The following is a 15,988-nucleotide window of genomic DNA, read 5'->3' as shown; positions in this document are numbered from 1 at the left end:
AGAGAAGGGTAACTAGAAGTCAAATAGCCAAAGAAAAGGGTAAAACAGTGGTCACTGATGAAAGCCCAGTCTCAAAGGGTAGTTTGAATGATCTTCTTCAGGCTATTGACATTGAAGAGTCCCCTCTGGTCCAAGTAGACTTCATTGAATTAGGTGAGGGCAAGTCAAAAAAGATGAAATCCTCTAAAAAATTACAGTTTGATGATCAGGTTTCAGAATTTGTCTTCAAGCCTAGAAGGCTTGTAACTAGGCGGTAAAAAAGGTTACAAGAGGCAGAGCCAGAGGTAGATGAAATAGGGGAGATATTAGGTTTTGTTGAAGAGCTCGTAATTCCAATAGTCCCACCATCACCCATGCACGAAGATGACAGAAACAGAGCAGTCAATACTCAAGAAGAAGAAAATAACTATGAGGAAGTCAAGAAGAAATTGAAACTTGCCAATCTTGAGATTGCCAAACTTAAGAAAAGGGCAAGGAAACATGTAGTTGAGAAAGCCAATTTCAACAGAATGAAGGCTCTGTGGGAAGATGAAAAAGCTTCAAAACCTAAAGTAGTTAGCAGAAAGGCTCAATACTTCACCTGGACTGTCCCTGCAATCAAGGAAGCAAGGTATGTCAGATGGATCAATGGCAGACTAAGAACTAATATTAGGAGGATGAAAAGACAAATTGAAGACCTTGAAATTCAGCTGAGCAAGTCTGGAGGTCAGCCTCAACACAAATGAACAGGAAAGTAAGTGATGAAACCCTAATAACAATTTTGGTTGAAACAAAGACATTACTTTTTGAAGATGTTTCAAGGATGGGTGATGTTAGGTATATGTGGCATATGTACATAATGAAACAACTGTGAAGAATCCTTAGAAGGAAAGTTTTTGGAAAAAATTGTGTAAATTGATTCACACAGCAGTTTCATAGCGCGCTACGAAACTACTATAGGTGCAGTTCAAAGGAAAGAAGTGGTTATTTTTTGGAGAATGATGTTGCTGGAGAGTGTCAAGAGGTCACTTGTGAAAGTTTAAAGCTCAAGCAAGGGAAAAACTCAAAGAACAAAGGATATATGTGAAAGCAAAGTTTTGCGCTACAAAAACAATAGTTAATTTCGTAGCACATCTAGATTGACCTTCTTCATGCACCTTCAAGGAGTTTAATGTTTGCACAAGTGAAAGAGCAGGGTTCTATGGCTAACATAACATATGTTACATGATTAAAGGGGCCATTTTTGTCATCAGGAGATTCGAGGAACATCAATGAAGACCAAGGCTATAGTGCAGGGGACATTTTCCTAGTTTTCAGGACAGATAAAGGAGAAGTTATTAAAGGCCAGCAGGAGGGTTATGGACATTACCAAGGTCGAAGTTAAGGAGGAGCAGCTGTCAAGTATCGAATTTAATTCCTAGATTAGGTTGTTGCTATCATAATAAGGAGTTGTACTCCTAATTGTATTAGGACTCTAAGACAGTCAGTTAACTATTACTTGTAATTAATAGTCTGTTTTAGGTATGAATAGGTGTCAAGCTAGGAAATTTGAATTCCCCTTATGGTAGATTAGGGAATCCAAGATTTTAATGATAACTCTATAAAATACAAGAGGTGGAATGCCTCAGGGTTGGAAATTTTCAAAAGAAACAAGCATATTGTTTTATTGTAGGACACTGTATGTTTTTATGTTAATACAGAGATTTTGGCTTCGCTATGGATTCAGAGAGGGTTTTAATGTTTGATTTTATCATGGCTTTCTTCATTTACTTACTTACAGTAGTATGAACACATGTTACTTAGAATTCATTGATAATGCTCTAACTTCCTTCATGTGTTTAGAAATTGTGTTCCTTGCATCATGTCTCTGTTTTGCTGATATATTAAGACTCTTTATGCCATGACTTCCATGTTAAGTTGATCTTGTTGTTGTACTGAAACACATTATGAATCCATAAGCCTAATAGATGTTTTTTGATTGTGTTTCAACCCTTTATACTTTTTCACTTGATTTTTCCATAGAGTTAGCCATCTAATCCTTAAATTAAAATCTTTAACCTAGTGCGAGAGCCCTATCAGGTTGAGGAGGCTAAGCCTCAGCCAAAAGTTTTGTTTGTAATAGTTACTCAAAGACCTCTTGGTCATCAGCCTATCAGGGGTTGATTTTGTGATAACAGACCAGATGTTAATGGAAAGCCAGTTGAAGGAGGGATACCACCCTTCTACATCAGCCTTAACATCCACGATAAAATCCTACATAATGTCATGCTTAACTCTGGGGCCTCACATAATCTTATGCCTAAATCTGTCATGGAAAAGCTTAACTTGGATATCACCAAGCCTTATAAGGATATCTTTTCTTTTGATTCAAGCCAAGTTAAATGCTTAGGTCTCATAAAAGATTTGTGTGTCTCCCTAGTCCAATACCCTGCCAAGACCATACTTATGGACATAGTTGTTGCTGATATGCCACCCAAGTATGATATGCTACTGTCTAGATCTTGGGGCACCAAATTACAGGGATTTCTGCAACTGGACATGTCCTATGCTACCATATCAGTATTTGGACATCCCAAGAAACTGTATAGGGGAACTCTAATGAAGTATGTAGTGAGTTCCCAGGAAAGATTTCAGAATTTTCCCATATATTCATTACATTCTGATATTGATTCCTTCATACTTTACAATGTTGAAACTAATCAAGAAGTCACTTCAAGTAGTATAACATTAGAACCAAAAGAAATTGTAGTATTAAAAGAGAATCAAAATGTCCAAATTCATGAAACATCAGATAAAAAAGATGATCTAGATACCCCAATCAAGAGGGATTCCACTACCCCAGATGAAAATTATGAGCATGAAATCTTGTGGCATCTTGAATTTGATGGGTCAGTCAATAAACTAGGTGCAGGAGCAGGTATATGGATTTACAATTTAGAAAACGATTATTCAGAAGGTCATGCATACAGGATAAACTTTAAATGTACAAACAATATGGCTGAATATGAAGCACTTTTGTTAGGTCTGAAACTTGTTAAAAGGTTAGGGGCCATCAAAATCTCTATCATGTGAGATTTTGAGTTAGTGATTAGACAAATTAATGTTGTTTATATGACTAGAGATCTTAGACTAGGGTTTTATAGAGGAACACTCATAGAGATATTAAATACCTTTTTAGAAACCAAAATTGTTGTTATCCCTAGAAAACACAACATGCAAGTTCATAGCTTAGCCATGTTTGCTAGTACTTGTAAATTGCCTTTCTAGCCCAACCATTAGTATACTGTTGAGGTTAGGCACATACCTTTCATACCTGACAATTTAAAGAACTGGCAAGTATTTGAGAATGATAATCAAATTAACAATTTTTTAACTTTAGATAATGAATTTGTAAATACCAACATAGACACTGACATAGCAATAGATTTTGATTGCTCTAATGAAGTAGGAATTAACAAACTAGAAGATGATTAGATAGATAGATTTCACCCTACAAAGTTTACTAAAGCAGATATTTGAAACCTAAAACAGATGGAAATTGATGAAATCATTGATGAGGAAACTGAAATCATAAACCTTAAAGACAATTTTATACCCAAAGGATTAACTCCTTTGGAGGACTTATTCAACTCAAATGATATTCCTAAAAAGCCTAAAATCGAACCCTTGAAATCAGACATTGAGGAATGTAACATAGGATCTGAGGAGAATCCCAAGCTAATAAAGTTGTCAAATTCATTACCTCCTGATGAAAAATTGAAATATATGGAATTGATGAAAGAATTCCAGGATGGTTTTGCTTGGAGTTATGAGGACCTGAAATCCTATGATACTAGCATAATACAACATACTATTCCATTAAAAGAAGATCAAAAGCGCTTTAGAGAGAAGCTTAGAAGAATCAACCTTGTTCTACTGCCTTCTATTGAAAAGGAGATTAAGAGAATGTATGAAGCAAGAATGTTAAGTTATGGTATGTTCTATGCTTATAACAGTTTACTTATTTTTCTTATTATATTCCACCGATTAGAAATCACATGTACATAAAGTAAAGTGCAGATAGAACATCAAACGATCGACAGAAAACAAGCCAAGACAAGAGACACAAGATGTGGCGGCTAGCCAGGGACAAACCCCACAATGTGTGGGGAAACCCTTTGATAAAATCTTCTTTTATCTTCAATAATTCAGCAGAGAGAAATAGTACAATAAATCTGATTCATATCAGCAGTAGAAAACCCTAGATCAACAGCATCAGCATTAGCGGCTTCATTATCAAACTAGGGCAGACCATATCTCACAAACCGACCATTGGATTGACTTCATTCCACCACCAAAAGTTTCGGCTTCCAGAGGAGGTTCAGATGAACCTACAGCGTAGTTTAGATGAGGAGATCTTCTAGGCCACGCAAGTCAATCTTTACTTCTGTAGTTGCAGCTTCAGTTTCAGCAGTTTCCCGCTTCAAACTAGGGCAGTCGATATCTTGCAAACCGTTCGTCGGATTGACTTCATTCCACCACCAAAAGTTGCGGCTTTCAGAGGAGGTTCAAATGAACCTACAGCGCAGTTCCAAAGAGGAGATATTCTAGGCCACGTAACTCAATCTTTACTTCTGCAGTTACAGCTTCAATTTCAACAGCTTCCGGCTTCACATGTGTGAGAGAGAGACCCATTTCAGCACAGTAGAGAAGAGACTCATTTCTGTGCAGTAGAGAGAGAGAGAGATGTGATGAGATGAGTGAATCCAAATGAGGAAAAGTCCTCTTATATTTATACACAACATTGTTGGGTGAATAGATGCGATTGTTGGGCTTCTGAGCCTACATGAGTTGTAGGTCGGCTTGATAATAATTCCATAATCAAAATAAATTCATATCTCCATGAATACTTATCGGAATCGAATGATCTTTATATCAATCCTACACCTCTCGACGAGAGGAATCTAATAAAAATATTATCAGCCATGAATAAGATGACCCACATGAAGTTTTTCCCTGGTTGCCAATTTTAACACTCCCTCTCAATCATGGAGAACTTCATCTGCAATCTTTCAATCAGTCGTTACTATTCATCCATCAAATGCACTGCCCTGTACAGCCTGACCCTTGCCCTGCTTTGCTATATTCTGCCTGTTCTGCTTTGTCTTGTTCTACCCTGTACTGATCTGCACTATTTTGCTCTGTTCTGCTCTGCTCTTGCATTGTTCTATTCTACTCTGCTTTTGTCCGAATTATGAAGAAGAAGAAATGATCGAGGATGTATCATACTGACTCAAAGTCAGTCTCAGAGTATGTACCACTGGTCCGAGACCAGTCTCAACCAACCCGAAGTCAGCGTCATAGTGAGTACAACTCCACTGGTCCTAGACCAGTATCATTCTCCACTGACTCAAAGTCAGTCTCAGAGTGCGTACCACCGGTCCCAGACCAGTCTCAGCCGACCCGAAGTCAGCTTCATAGTAAGTATCACTCCTACCACTGGTCCCAGACCAGTATCGCAGTCTCAGAGAGTGTACCACTGGTCCCAGACCAGTCTCAACCGACCCGAAGTCAGCGTCATAGTATGTACCACTCTCACTGGTCCCAGACCAGTACTGCACTGACATGAAGTCAGTCTCAGAGTATGTACCACTGGTCCCATACTAGTCTCAACCCACCCGATGTCAACGTCATAGTATGGTACAACTCCTACCACTGGTCCCAGACTAGTATCGCAATCTCAGAGAGTGTACCACTGGTCCCAGACCAGTCTCAACCGACCCGAAGTCAGCGTCATAGTATGTACCACTCTCACTGGTCCTAGACCAGTACTGCACTGACACAAAGTCAGTCTCAGAGTATGTACCACTGGTCCCAGACCAGTCTCAACCGACCCGAAGTCAGCGTCATAGTATGGTACAACTCCTACCACTGGTCCTAGACCAGTATCATTGATCCCAGATCAATGGAGGTCATCCTAGCGTAGGGAGTACGGTAGATACAACGATGCATCCATCGGTACTACTATGGTCCCTAACTTCATTTCCCTGATCATTGATCAGATGAGAGGTACTTCTAATGAGTCCGAGACTGCATGGGTAGGATGCCTCGACAGGAGAACTAATCAATCCTGTCCTCACAGGAGAACACATAAATCCTGCTACAATCGCCGTGGAGAACACATCAATCTAGGCTGCCATGGAGAACACATCAATCCAGGCCTCACAGGAGAACTAATCATCCTGCTACACAGGAGAGCGAATCATCCTGTTCCACAAGAGAGAGAATCATCTTGTCCCACAAGAGAGTGAATCATCTTGTTCCAGTGTGCACCACCATGGGAGGGTGAGTCACCCTGTGGTCATATGTTGCTCCAGTAGGATCCGAAAGCCCTCAGAGCTCAATGTATGCAACATGCAGGACCCTTGTACAAGGGTTTCTTGCCGACTCCAAGTCGTTTGGGAAAATCACAGATTAGATCTTTTCTCGGAGCTTTGACAAGGTGTATCAACCTGTACATCATCTTAATGTGATGGAACTTCCTTGCTCATCGACTTACCATATCCTAGATGATGTCTACCTACTGGAGCAATTGACAAATACGGGATTCCTCAATAATCAAATCCCACCTCTAGTTGTTACAGAGAATCACAGTGGTATCTAATGTAAATCCAAACAGCTCACTAAAGAGCTTTCGCAACCAGACTGCCTCACACGAGGTTATGCTAGCAACAATATATCCTGCTTCAGCGGTGCTCAAAGCCACCGACTTCTGCTTCCTGCTCATCCAGGATATCGAAGCAGATCCCAAGGTGAAACAGTACCCGAAAGTGCTCTTACGGTCCACCACACTGCCTGCCCAATCAACATCAGTATATCCAAGTAGTCTCACATCTCTGGCAGTGTATCTTAATCCATGAGAGATTGTGTCCTGAAGAAATCTCAGAAGATTCCTGGCATCAATCCAGTGAGGCTCAACCAAATATGAGCTCACAATGCTAACTGCAAAACATATGTTCGGACGGAGGTTCACCAAGAACATCAATGCGAATGAGTTTTTGAAACTCAGAGGCATTTCCCAAGTCTGGTCTGACATCACTACCATATAACTTCTAAAAGTTAAGATCCTCAAGGTAGTCACAGGCTTGCAGTCCATCATACCGAATCTTTCCAATATCTTTACCACATATTTTCCTTGAGATAGGAAAATTTCCCTTGGCTTCTGCCACACTTCAAGTCCTTGGTCCTTCATTTCAAATTCAGAAGCCATCTCCCTCTTACATTTGTGAATGAGAGGGTTTGCACCTGTTAGAAAGAGGTCATCCACATACAACACCAGTATGAGAGGCTTGTCATCTTCAACCTTAAAGTAAAGGTTAGGATCAGCTTCACTCCTAGTGAATCCCAGCTTCATCAAGTAGCTATCGATCCTCTCATACCATGCTCGAGGTGCTTGCTTCAGCCCATAGAAAGCCTTCTTCAACCTGCATACATGAGATTTTCAATCATAAATCTCAAATCCTTCAGGTTGCTCCACATAGACCTCTTCTTTGATAGAACCATGCAAGAACACGGTCTTAACATCCATCTGATGTAGGTTCCATCCTTGTGAAGCCACAAGGGCTATGATCAAGCGGATGGTCGTATATCTGGCAACAGGTACAAATATCATAGTCTATACCTCCCTTCTGGGATAAACCACGAGCAACAAAATGAACCTTATACTTTTCCATACTTCCATTTGCTGCATGATTTATCTTGTAAAGCCATTTTGAAGTAACAATTGTCTTGTCCAGGGTTTGGGAACTACTTCCTAGATATCATTCTCCATAATAGACTCATATTCTATGGTCATAGCATCCTTCCATAGTTAATGCTTTACGACATCTGAGAATGATGAAGGCTCATTTTGTATGATCGTGCTCATGATGATCAGGTATCCCTGATACCTGTTAAGTTTCTCACTTTGATGGAAGGTTCCTCAGGGTGCAGCATGTCCTTCATCATCATCAAGTATCCCCCTAAGCCATGAAGGCCTCTTCCTAGAAGAGGAAGGTTCATGTGGATGAGGATCAATCGGATCCATGGGTTCTTCTACATCAGGCATTGATTCATCATCCTTTTCTTTCGGTTCCCTGGTGTCGACTTCTTGAGAGCTACTCAAAGTCAGCAGATTGTCCACCTTGCTAAGAGCCATATCTTTGTCAAAGGTGACATCATGACTAATCACGACTTCGCTTTGACCGGTGGTGAACATTTCTTCAGGAGTTTAGGAACCCAATGCTTGATGAGGGCATCGATTTTGTACATATACGACGGTGATTGTAGTTTCAGCCAATAGAAACTTTGGAAGTCTTTGATCATGTAGCATGGCCCTTACAGCTTCCATCATCATGTGGTTCTTCCTTCCCACCACACCATTCTGCTCAGGAGTATGTGGTGTAGTAGTCTCCCTCTTAATGCCAACCTCAGGTATGCCTGAGTAAACCAATTGTAATATATCGGAGGTCTTGCTTTGGCTTGAGGGGAATGGTCCCCTTTTGAGCTTTCCTTTGGCACATCCCAGACATACACCTTCTTTCTCTACTTGGAATTTGGGCATCCCTGTTACCATCTGTCTTACATCGGGTAGAGATTTGTAATGAAGGTGGGCAAACCTCCGATGCCAAATTTTGGACTAAAGAGTTGTGTCACAAGACATGACACCTAGCAGACTTCCATCGACCTGATATAATGAATCAACACTAAACCCAAGAGTAAAGGCATCTTTAACATTATTTTTCCATATACATACCTTTCCATCACTGAAGGTTACCTTGTAGCCTTTGTCTTCCATTGCCGAGATGGACACTAGGTTCTTTTTGAGGTCAGGTGCATCTAATACATTTTGGAATTTCTAGCCTTCTTGAATGCTTGTCCTCTTCCTTGATTCCCAGCTCTCCTCTTACCTTTGTTGTTGAATTTGTCATTCCTTTGATTGCCATCAGAGGGATTTCGAGTTGCACCATTGCATACTGTACCATGATTCTCTAATCATGATTATCATCATGCTGCCAATGTCCATGATTTTATCCATCATAATGCTGCTCAAACTAGTGTGCATCATCATCATGCTATCCTATATGTCCATGATCTCATGTTGCCCTTTATGTCCATGATCTCATTCATCATGATGCTCATGATCTCATACATAGTGATTTTCTTTATCACAAATGTAACATCGTCATTTTCTTCTAGCCTTAGGTCCAGCCTTTCCTTTTGATTTAGTCCCGGAATTATTTCTTTTCTTTGCATGAGAAGAAAAGGCAGCAGAAGGACCTTTAGGCATGGGCATTTCTTGCACTTCTTCCCTTGTTTCTTCTTGAATGCATCTAGCCATTAATTCCTCGAAACCAGGAATTACATTATAGTTCAAAAGAGTAGTCCTGAACACATACCATTCAAATGGCAATCCTCCAAGAGTTGTGAGTGCCATTTCTCTGTCAGTAATAGTTTCCCCAATAGATAAGAGATCGTTCTTGATCTCGCTGATTCTTAAGAAGTATGCTTGCATACTTTCATCTTTACCCTTCTTGATTTCCCTCAACTTATTTCTAAGAAACAAAACTTGATTTAAATCATTAACTTTAAATAAACTCACCAGTCTATCGTAGATTTCCTTGGAGGTGTCCAGTTCAGAGATGTAGGCCACCAAGTGCTTGTTGATAGAGTCCCGGATGATCTTCTATTGTTTTGACTTCTCCATTTTTTCATTTGTTCCAGGCAGCAGAGGATGCATTTGATGGAGGCTCAACAATATTGCCTCTCACATGATCCAACACTCCTTGATTCTCAAGGGTTAGATCGATAGACATCTTCCATCCGTGATAGTTAGCTTTCTCACGGAGCTTGTCTTCAGCAGGAAAGAGTGTTGAGGACCCCATAGTTCTTTTAGAATAACCTTGCCAATCTTCTCTTCAATGATTGCTCTTGCTCTTACTCGGGCTTTGTCTTCACCTCAGCTCTGATACCATGTTAAGTTATGGTATGTTCTATGCTTATAACAGTTTACTTCTTTTTCTTATTATATTCCACTGATTAGCAATCACATGTACATAAAGTAAAGTGCAGATAGAACATTAAATGATCAATAGAAAACAAGCCAAGACAAGAGACACAAGATGTGGCGGCTAGCCAGGGACAAACCCCACAATGTGTGGGGAAACCCTTTGATCAAATCTTCTTTTATCTTCAATAATTCAGCAGAGAGAAATAGTACAATAAATCTTATTCATATCAGCAGTAGAAAACCCTAGATCAGCAGCATCAGCATTAGCAGCTTCATTATCAAACTAGGGCAGACCATATCTCACAAACCGACCGTCGGATTGACTTCATTCCACCACCAAAAGTTTTGACTTCCAGAGGAGGTTCAGATGAACCTACAACGCAGTTCAGATGAGGAGATATTCTAGGCCACGCAAGTCAATCTTTACTTCTGCAGTTGCATCTTCAGTTTTAGCAGTTTACGGCTTCAAACTAGGGCAGTTGATATCTTGCAAACCGTTCATCGGATTGACCTCATTCCACCACCAAAAGTTGTGGCTTTCAGAGGAGGTTCAGATGAACCTACATCGCAGTTCCAAAGAGGAGATCTTCTAGGCCATGCAAGTCAATCCTTACTTCTGCAGTTACAGCTTCAATTTCAACAGGTTCTGGCTTCACATGTGTGAGAGAGAGACCCATTTCAACACAATAGAGAAGAGACTCATTTCTACGCAGTAGAGAGAGAGAGAGATGTGATGAGATGAGTGAGTCCAAATGAGGAAAAGTCCTCTTATATTTATACACAACGTTGTTGGGTGAATAGATGCGACTGTTGGGCTTCTGAGCCTACATGAGTTGTAGGTCGGCTTGATAATAATTCCATAATAAAAATAAATTCATATCTCCATGAATACTTATCGGAATCAGATGAGCTTTATATCAATCCTACACCTCTCGACAAGAGGAATCTAATAAAAATATTATCAGCCATGAATAAGATGACCCACATGAATTTTTGCCCTGGTTGCCAATTTTAACGAAGAATCATAGCACCTATTAGGTTCTCTGACTGGGTTTCCAATCTGGTACCCACTAGAAATAAAATGGGTGAAATTAGGTTGTGTGTTGATCATAGAAATCTGAACAAAGTTTCACTTAACGATAACTATCCTCTTCCAAAAATGGATCACATATTACAAAGAGTAGTGGGTTCCTCCAGAATCTCACTACTAGATGGGTTCTCTGGTTATAACCAAATCCTAGTCCACCCAGATGATCAGGAAAAGATTGCATTCAAAACTCCATGGGGCACTTTCATGTATGTGAAAATGCCATTTGGGTTAAGAAATGCAGGGGCCACCTTTCAAAGAGCAATGGACATAGCCTTTACCAAATAAATCCATGATTTCCTGGTGATTTACCTTGATGACCTCACAGTATTCTTTCAATCAAATCAACAACACCTGGATCATCTTAGGCAGGTCTTTATTAAATGTAGGAAATATGGAATTGCTCTGAATCCTAAGAAATATTTATTTGGGTTGGAAGAAGGGAAGTTATTAGGCCACATTATCTCCAAAGATGGTATTAGGATTGACCCAACAAGAATTGAAACTATTTTGGAGATATCACATCCCAGGAATATCAAAGAACTTCAAGCATTTCTAGGAAAGATAAACTTTTTGAGGAGATCTATATCTAATTTAGCTGAGTTAATTAGATTACTAAACAACATTTTAAACAAATATTTGACTATTAAATGGACTCTAGAGGATAAAAACTCATTTGAAGATATAATGTTGGCCTTGACACAAACACCAGACCACATCAGTCCAAACTTTGATAGGGAATTTATCATATTTTCTTTTGCTTCAGAACACACCATTGTTGCGAAAAATGATTAGGGTTTTGAACATCCAATAGTCTTCTTCAGTAAATCCTTGAGAGATGCACCTTTAAAGTATAACATAATGGAGAAACAAGCTTTTGCTCTGGTTAAAGTCATAAAAGATTTCAAATTTTATATTTTGTACTCACATATAGTAGCTTATGTTCCCAATGATGTGGTTAAAGACATTTTCACTGAGAACGGACTTGATGGAAAAAGAGGAAAGTGGAAAGCTACAAAATTAGAGTATGATTTAGAAATTAAACCTACCAAATTGATCAAAGGCCACGGTTTGGATAAGCTAATGGCTGAATCAAACTATCAAGCCCTAGACATAAACTTCATTGCAGAACTAGATAACAAAGAGGAGATGGCGACTCCACAGATCAGCCAGGCCTTTACAGATTCACCATGGTATGCTAACATAATATATGTTCTACAAAACCTTCAAGCTCCTCCAGAGCTATCCACAAATAAAAGTAGGGTGTTAAAGCTAAAATCTTCAAAGTTTTGCATAATTGATAATGCCTTATTTTGGAAAAATCATCAAGGCATATTATTGAATTGTTTGTTAAAAGTGGAATCTAATAAAATTTTGCAAGAGTTTCATGTAGGTGACTGTGGGGGACATCTCTATTGGAAGACAACAGCCGAAAAGATCTTGAGGGTTGTTTTTAACTGGCCCACTCTGTTTCCTGATGTGAAAATATTTGTAACCTCATGCCACAAATGTCAAATTTTTTAAGGAAAAAGAAAATTACTGCCATTACCTTTGAAACCTATATCAACTAAAACACCTTTTCAGCAGTGGGGTCTTGACTTAATTGGCGAAATTCATCCCCCTTCCTTTGCCCATAATAGATGGATCTTAACTGCCACAGATTATTTTACAAAGTGGATAGAAGCCATACCCTCAAGACAAGCCACCAATACTGTCATAATAGGTTTTCTTGAGGCCAACATTCTATCCAGATTCGATTGTCCCACTAAAATCATCATAGACAATGTTGCAGCCTTTAAATCAAAAAAGATGATTGATTTTTTCCACAAGTATCACAAAACCCTTGGCCATTCCATAGCCTACTATCCCCAGGGAAATGGACTTGCAAAATCATCCAATGAAAGCCTAATGAATATTATCAAGAAATTATTGGAAGATAATAAGAAGACCTGGAATAATAAATTAGTGAATGCCTTGTGGGCAGATAGACTAACCACAAAGAAATCTATTGGAACTAGTCCCTATCAGCTTGTCTATGGAATGGAGGTTGTCTTCCCATCTTCTTTGGGAACTCCAGTAATGAAATTACCCCAAGAAGCACAGGTTGAGCTCAATAACATTCAAAGAAGGATCAACTAGACTATTCATTTGCAGCAAACTAGAGAACAAGTCTACATCAGATCCCAACTGGTGCAAGAGAAAATTAAGAAAGCATTTGACAAAAGAACCAAGGTAGAAGATTTCTATCTAGGGGACAAAGCACTGAAATGGGACTCAAGAAGGGAAGATAAAGAGAAACATGGGAAGTTTGACTTCCTGTGGAAAGGTCCTTACATTATTTATGCTTTCAGGGGAAATAATGTCTATTTCCTTAAAGAATTGGATGGTGCGGAAGTAGACGGTGGACCATTAAATGGTCGAATGCTTAAGCACTATATAGATCCCAGTCACTGATTTTACTAATCACTTGTCCATAGTATATCCTTCATAAAGTTAAGCGTGGATTGGATGGTAAACTTTAGAGTTGAAGCCCGAAGAGAAGGCTCTAAGCTTTAAAGTTTTACTATCAGTAAATATCAATAAAGTAGCAAGGTAAAGGAGAGGTGCAGAGTAAAATCACAGAAATTCAGAAAGCCATTGATCTGCTAGTTCTTGACATTTCACCAGGAAATGCCATCCCCAAGTGGAGCCACTCTTATGTTCCTATACCAATAGGTGTCATAATATATGAATGGGTGAGATTAAATATGTAATATGTACATACCTTTGTTTTCTGCAAATGTTTTCCATATTTGTAAAAAATCAAAAAAAAAAAATGAAAAGAGGGTATGTTCTAAAAGAAAAATCAAAGGTCAAAAAGAAAAAATGAAAAAAAAAATGAACCCCAAGGAAAAAAGAAAAAGACCATGAAAGTGTGCAAGTCCAAATGCCACTACTATTTTACTTTCTATACAATAATGATTGTGTGCAACTTGTTGCTTATGCCACAATCCATGGTAACCAAATAGTTTAATCTTGTTTATTCCATGTTTTCAATTTCATGTTTATAGATATAGAGAATAAACTCTGACCAAGCTACTTAATCTTGATAGGTAAGTAGATAGGTAGAGTTAATAAAAGGAGCTCAACAGTTTAATATGAGCCCTTGGATCTAATAAGGATAGATTTAGATAGATTTTTGGTGTAAAAGAAAAAGAAAAGTTTTGATAAGGGTTTGTCACTTTAAGTGCACCCTAATAAAAAGTAGAAAAAATGGTAGGATGAGTAGGTGGGTAAGTAGTTGGATGGTTGCAGAATTCTGATGAATGATTAGCTAAGATCATATCATTTACTTTCATCATCAAGTTGCTAATGTATGGATGATAATTGAACAAGTTACATAAAGTCAAGTGGTTAGTTTCCCCATTCACTTTACCTTTAACTTTACTAATTTCCCATAAGTAAAGCCAAAAGTACCTAAAACCTTAATTTAAAGGGGCTCAGAGCATTTCTTTGACTTCTGGAGGGACCGGACCCTCGACCCAATAACTTATAAGGTTTAAAGTACTACAACTCCCTTACAAACATTTACTCCCTCCGTAAACATTCATCTCACCTAAAAATCCCTTTCCTTAAGGTGAAGTTACCATTCACCTAGGGAAAGTAATAAGCCTTACCTAAAACCCCCTTTGTTTACATAAAAACCCATAAAAGAGCATTAAGCCTAAGTTATAATGTGTAAATTTAAATGCATGAACCAATGTGTCAAGACATTATACTTAGCGCAATTTTTTCTCATTTCCATTTCATATTAACTTTAATTTTTATTATACTTAACTCCTAAAAATACACCCCTTTCCCATATATTTAATTAAAATCCCATATGTTAAATATCCTGCCTCGATGGTTTGAAATATAAACCATAATAGTAAATAAATAGACGCATTAATTAGTCGATCTGCGACTAATTAAGAGCTATAACCCTTCGCCTTACAAAAAGGGGTTAATTGATCAAACCATGATTAATTAATAACCTTCCTCCAATTACATCACCCTCGATGTCATTAAGCCACCCTAACTCGTAATTAAGATCCCGTCAGGCCCCTCCATCAACTCCCCGATCAAATCATACTCCTGATCACCGTACGATCTGACCCCTTCAGATCTAATAGTTATCGCTCATATTAAGCGGCCTCCAATGCCGAACTTTACCCACTCAATGTGAGTGGTTTCACTATTCACCCTGCCGCTACATATTTCCCGATGAATGGCATAGGGCGGACCTCTCCCAATACTGCCAAGTCCCCAAAAGTGGTGCGATAGAATCCGCTTACCACCTCCACTACACAACGAAACGTCACCTTCGTCAAGTTGGCGCCAACTGTCATTTTCCATTACACCCGCCAAAATCATTGACTTTGCAGATAAACCAAAATTTTCATTGTGATCCTTTTTTACCAATAATAGAACATTTTGTTCTCCATGCAAACACATAGTATGTTCGAGTTGTCAACCTGCTACCAACTGTCAACCTTTCACAGCCGTTGAACTCCAAACCACTGTGTAAACTTGTGTGCTCTCTACAAATAGTGCGCTAGTACCATTCCTCCATACCAGCAACCAAAACCAAGTATTTACTCTATTTTCGAATGAGAACCCCTGTTTTCATGACAAACCTGAGCTAAATTGCTTTAAAAATTAAGTAATTTAGTAAGCTAAGCTATCTGATAGTCCTGAAACACTCTGAAATATACCAATTGTGTCCAATTTCCTTGAAATCATTTGTCCCTGTCTTTGAATCCACAAGAACCAAATATGGAAGCCCCAATTGTACTGAATTTCATGCCCATTATGACTCCCCACAGGGAATTGGACTAACTCCCACATGCATATGAAGAATTCTAGATTAAAGACAC

Source organism: Pinus tabuliformis, chromosome 1_1 (assembly GCF_031772625.1).
Source record: "Pinus tabuliformis cultivar Carrire ecotype Pingquan chromosome 1_1, CPIR1, whole genome shotgun sequence".
Classification (NCBI taxonomy): Eukaryota; Viridiplantae; Streptophyta; class Pinopsida; order Pinales; family Pinaceae; genus Pinus; species Pinus tabuliformis.
Note: the sequence above shows the minus strand (reverse complement) of the source record.